This window comes from Mus musculus, chromosome 3 (genome assembly GCF_000001635.26).
Source record: "Mus musculus strain C57BL/6J chromosome 3, GRCm38.p6 C57BL/6J".
NCBI lineage: Eukaryota > Metazoa > Chordata > Mammalia > Rodentia > Muridae > Mus > Mus musculus.
The window spans coordinates 107,819,340-107,825,704 of NC_000069.6; positions in this window are offsets into that span (position 1 = coordinate 107,819,340).

A 6,365-nucleotide genomic window follows, 5' to 3' on the forward strand; every position below is an offset into this window, starting at 1 on the left:
CCAGTCCCTGGTGATTGATGAATCATGTGCTACACCCCCACTCTTGAGTTCTGCACTTATCTCTTCCCTGACTGGTGGTAAGCAGTTTAGCTGCCACGATGGAGTAGCTGGAAAGTGTGACGGTGTCCCGTTGAGGAAGGTGGGGTGTCAGATCATGAGCTTCACTGAGCCTCAACTGGAATGTTCGTCAGCTTCCTACCACTGTAGCACATACTAGAGAGAAGTAACTTATAAAGAGAAAGGGCTCACTTGCCCTTTGATGGACATGGAAATAGAAAGTAGAATACTGATAATTTAGAGATGGAAGTGTTATCCTGAAGAAAAATTAATATGCATTGCTAATAGGTAGCAAGTTTGTTTTAGGAAGGATAAATGTGTTCTGGAATTCACTGTAGTGATGGCTACATGACCCTGTGAATATACTGATTAACGGTTTGAAAATCTTTAGTCCGTTGCTTATCAGACACCATTGCCTTTGGGCTTATGGTGAGGCAACATACCACAGTGCATACAGGTGGTGGAGGGAGACACTTATCTCCTGGCCAGGAAAAGAGAAAGAAAGGCCCGGCAGTTTGAATGTGTTAATCATAAATTCAAAGTCACCAATAATATGTTGGTGCCACATTAAGAAAAGTAAATTAAAAATACTTTCACTTGGACTCATTTAACCAAAATCAAATCCAGATTTGAAGTCTCCAATTCTCTTCCCCTGTGTCTTCTGCTGTCTCCAATCTGTCTGTTGTATGGGTCGGAATCTGTGTCTGCCTGAATGTGTCTTGTGAATCTGTCTATCCCTGTGTCTGTCTGTGTATGTCTCCAACAAAGGGCTCTGCTCTGTGTTTATTGAGCAGCAAAGAAAGCATCACACGGGATATTTTATAGAGATCATTAACATAGTTTTACAAGGGATTGAGTCACTGACTCCAACTGACCCCAGCCGACCCAGACAACAAACAAACAAACAAACACCATCACAAAATATCCAAATGCTTCAGCCAGCACTTACAGGTGATATTTGTTTTATAAGGCTGCTTTTCAACCTTTATGTTGCTTTCAACAGATAGCTGACATAGCACACATACAAACACATATACGTTGCTCCCTGGGTCTCTCGGGAGAGTACATAATTTAAGATTACTGCTATGCATCGGTTTAGGTTGTAAGAGTTTGTCTCATGGGAAATCCCCAGCAAGTAAGGTTGGTTGTTACATTGTTCTCTCCAAGGCAAAACAATGTTACACAATTAAACAAACAGAACACACTAGGGATAATAACTCCAAGCTTCAAGTGACTTCAAGGTGCATCACTCGCACTGTCTCTGAAGCCCAGCAAAAGTTCCAGTCTCTTTGAATGTCAGAGCTATTTTCACAGTAATGCCTCTCACTGCAGAAAGAGACTGGGGCCCTAAAACTTCCTTGGAGGTCACTTTCCAATGACATAAAGCCTTCTCACTAGGGTCCACCTCTTCAAGTTTCCACTGTGGTGCAGTAGTGCCAAACTTGAAGCCTTTAACACGGAGCTTTGAGAGTCTTTCTAGATCCTCATTGCAGCAGCTGACTACATGTGTTATGTGTTCTGGACTGTAACATAAAATGCATTTGTATTCTTAAGACTGCAAGCCTCTGGACCAAAGCTCTCCTAACGGCTATCATCAGTCAGAATGGAACACGTCATCCTTAAAGAGAAACATTGTCCTACCAAACAATCACACCAATGCAATAGCAGATTCATAGCAGAGGACCACTGGCTAAGTCAGCCCTGAGAAAAATCGCCTGGGAGCTCCAAAAATAAACCTCATTTAAAAAAAAATGCCAAAGTCCCAAGCCAGTTTGAAATTAATGCAATGGACTACTTGGGACTAGTTTTTTTTTTTTTTTAAACGCTTTAGAAATATTTCCATTATATTTTAACCCTCTGTTAATCAGACAAAAGTTTTTAAATATCTGACATTATTTCATGAAAACGGGGATATTTAAAATAGTCAATTTGGGGCTGGAGGGATGCTTCAGGATGCTCTTACACAGGACCCACTTTAGGCTTCCAGAACTCACATGTTGGTTCACAACCATTCCCAGTTGCAGGCAATCCAATGGCCTCTTCTGACAGCTTCAAGCAATTGGGACTAGGGAAGACATGGTTGGATAGACATATATGCAAGCAAACCACTCATTAAAAACAAATAAACAAATAAAAACCTTTTGAGAGAGAGAGAGAGAATTCATTTGCTTTTCCAGGCATGGCAAAACACACCTGAAATCCCAGCATTTGGGAGGCTCAGACAGGAAGACTGCAAGTTTGGGGCTGTGTAGTAATGCCCTGTCTTAAAAGCAAAATGATGCTGGATCCGGTGGCCTGGGCCTTTAATCCCAGCATTAGGGAGGCAGAGGCAGACAGATCTCTGTGAGTTCAAGGCCAGCCCTGTCTACAGAGTGAGCCAAGGCTACATAGCCAGACCTTCCCTCAAATAAACAATGCAAAAATTAAAAATAAATAAAAATAAAATAATGAGACATACCCAACCTATTCCTGAGTCTACTCTTGGTGGGCATGTACATGCACACATTTGAATGTGTTCAATTTTGTATGTGTGCTTACATATACATACAGATGTGTGCTTGCTCTGACAAAGCTGCATTAGAAAGCCCCACTGTGCCTCTCTCAGAGCTCTGAAGTCTTCACTGCCAGGAAGGCCACCGGGCTGTTCAAGGAAAGCAAAAGCTGTGCCTTCCAGGCAGAACCCAACTTTGTTGTTTTCCATCTGTCTGTCCACTGGTCTGTGGAGACCAGCTCACACAGCTGCAGTGACACGGGCTGAGTGTCAGTTGATTACAGGAAGCCCCTCTCTTAGGGGAAGCCTCCTGGGCACACAGGCTCAGTTCTGAAGGCAGGACTTTCTGCCCTTAAAAAGTCCTCTGGAGGTTCAGGGCCTGGCCTTGAGGTTCCTCACAAGGGTCTTTTAACAGCTCATCCTGGTTTCTGGCCTCACAGGAGGCATCTACCAGCCAGCTGTGGGATGTTAGGTATGTTTTTGGAAAAACAGTAGGGACTTTCTGTGCCCAGGAAGACGCCCTTGCTAGTTAAGTCCTCATCTCTTGGCTCAAGGCTTTGTTCTCTCATAAAACACACATTCCTGAAATCATACGAATACTCTTATAATTGAATAACTTTACCATTTCCTCAGAACTTCCACATCCAGGGTAACCATCCAGCTTTAGCAAAACGGGGGTGTTAAAGTTATGATCTTGGTCTTACTAATGAACATTTTCAGTCAGTTTTCTGTCGCTGTGAGAGAATACCTGAGACGGACTTATAAGATGAAGTTTTTTGTTGTTGTTCTGACTCATGGTTTCAGTTCCTGGCTATTTTGCATTCCTGCCTTTGGACCAGTAGTAGAACACATGGCAGGAGAACACTGCTTATCTTTCTGTATCCAGGAAGCAAAAAGAGGGGAGAAAGGTCAGAGATCCAATGGCTCTGTCAAGAGTACACCACAGTGAGTTAGTTACCTTCCTTTCACCAGGTCCCGTTAGCACCATCACATCCTCTTGGGAACAAACCAAGAGAGGACATTTAAGGAGGCCAGTGTCTCATACGTCAGGCCACTAATCTTTTAGACTCTCCCATTACCTTCTCCCATCTAGTAAGTGACCAGGAACACAGGAGGGGTTCTTTCCTAAATGTCTCCAGTCCGTCCCTTCCGTGACTCATTTCCATGTCAGTATAAACCTTCAGCTTTCCTCCAGAGAGCACAGAAAAGAGCACTGCAGGAGACTGCCTACAAGGGACAGACCCAACCGGTCAGGGTGTGTGTAGTTGTGAGGGCAGGTTGGAAGAATCAGTACAGGAATGGAGGAAACCAGGGCTGGATGATCTCAATCCTGGACTAGCCAGTCTGCCCTGCCTCCAGGCACTAGACTCTGTGAGTCTGTGATGTAGCAGACACACAGGCTCATGGTTCTTCATCAGAGCGATGGGAGCAGTAAGGGTGCCTGCCCCTGAAGTGGTGATGACGATTCAGAATAATGATATGCATAGGAGACTCAACACCCTGAGGCTAGAGAGGTGACTCGGCAGTTAAAGAGCGGTGACTCAGCAGTTAAAGAGAGGTGACTCAGCAGTTAAAGAGAGGTGACTCAGCAGTTAAAGAGAGGTGACTCGGCAGTTAAGAGCCCATACTGTGCTTATAAAGGACCAAGTTGAGTTCCCAGCAACCACATCAGGCAGCTCACAATTACCTGTGACTTCAGTTCCAGGGAATCCAACACCGCCTTCTACACGTAGTGGGCACCTGCATTCACAGGTACACATACCAATGTGTGTGCATCCACACACATGCCTAGCACTCTTAGATCGTGTACAATACCAACAAATGTTGGTCTGCTAGCTAAGCATGTCCCTCCATCGCCCACACAGCTCATGTTTCCAGCCCTACTGTATGTCTCTCTCTAGCTTCTTTTCTCACCCAGTCCCGCTCTTGCCAAGCTTCCAGCCTTGAAGAGGCCCCTGGGATTTACATGTGAATCAGAGACAGCTGGGACCAGAGAGGATCCAGGCTGCATCTGAGTCCCTATCACCTCAGTGCCTCCTGGAAGACAGGCTGAGTCCACAGGCCCAACATCAGGGACCAAATCCAAACTCCTTCTTCCCTGTTTATCCCATCAGTATCCCTGCCATCTAACTTGGCCCAAGCGATAGGCACAGAGGTTCAGCTCTGGTCCTCAGATGTAGCTAAGGCTCTTAGCCAGGAAACCACTGATCTGGGTCCCAGTGGGCCAACCCATGCTGCAGACAGGCCCAGACGGAGCATGCTCAGTCTGATGGGGATTCATGTAGTCCTACTAGTGCACCAGTGACATCCTAGAGGAGGTCAGGAATCCTTAGAGGTACTGACTATTTCCCTAGACGCATGCCCCAAGAATCCTTCAACCCCATTTGCATCCTTCTCCAGCCACTTTTCTGTTAGTTTTGATTAGACACCTTACTCTACCAACACCCCCGCCCCCAATCCAGATTAGACTGCAGCAACGGTGGTCCACACACAAACTGTGTGTGTTCTAGCCGAGCAGTCAATCTGCCAAGAGCTCCTCAAACCTGGAAACCTAAACTCCCTCCCAGCAGAGTGGGGTTGATAACACTTATTCTATAAGGTTATGGCCAGGATTAAGCAAGATGACTTATGGCGCTTCCTAACACTCTGGGCACGCGTTCAAAGCTCTTGATCAGCGTTTCCTCCTCTTCCCCTGGACAGAAAAACCACAGACCAGAACTTAGTCAGGCAAGAAGTGGCGTGGGTCTTTCAGCACTCTCTCCATGTCCTAAAATTGACTAGGGAAGAAGAAGTACTGTCTCAGCTCAGACAACCCAAGATGGCGCTAGCAGCGCCACCCGGGGCCCAGTAGACGCTGGCAGATCTCTGCTGCTGCTCTTTGCCTGAAACATCTAACTTCGAGAAGTCTCTTTTAATGTCTTACGACTTTTTAAAGATTATTTTTGTTCTCCGAGAATTTTAGACAATGCATTTTGACCATATTCACGTCCCCTCACCCAGCTCCTCCCAGATTCACACCCCTCTTCCCTACGCACCCAATTTTGAGTCCTCTTTTTTATTTTATTTTATTTTATTTTATTTTATTTTATTTTATTTTATTTTATTTTTTAATCCTTCAAGTCTAATTTGGGCTGTTCCTTTGGGGCTATCCACTGGAGTGTGGCCAACCTCCCAGGGTCCAAATTCCTAAAAACAAAAGGACTTCTCCTCGCTCATTAGTTATCAGTTGCCAAATATTCCTCAGTTAGGGGCAGGACTTTCAACACAAAAGTGTAAGTCAAGGGCTGTCTGCTGAAGGCAGAGCTGACCTTTGTAAACAGCTGCGGTGCACCAAACGTGTCCCCAGAAGGGAAGGCTTGGGGGCTATTGCAGCGAGCATTACTTTCCAAGCGATTCCTAGATAGAGCCCTTGTTGTTAGTGTCATAAAGGGCAGAAATTGATAACAACTTTGTAAAAGGCTTCACTAGACTCTGGTGGTAGGTAGAGTCTCTGCCTGGGGACACAGGTGACAACGAGGCACGTGCCAGCATTTCCGATGGCTCTGGTGGCCGTGTCTTTTCCTCTTAACACATTTTTGTGAGGAAGAACGGCTGGCGCACAACACAGCCGTTGGTGGCAGGGCAACTAAGCACAGAGGCACAACAGTTAGACCTCTTGGTCTGCGCCCAGCCTCCCAGCCGCCCGAGCCTTGGTTTTCTTGCCTGCAAAATGAAGAGAGCGAGTGGAGGGGAGCTGGGGAGCATGCGCAGATCACTCAGGATGGGGCTGGCAGGAGCTCCACTCTACATAAGTGTCAATTGTTATTTTGCAGCCAAC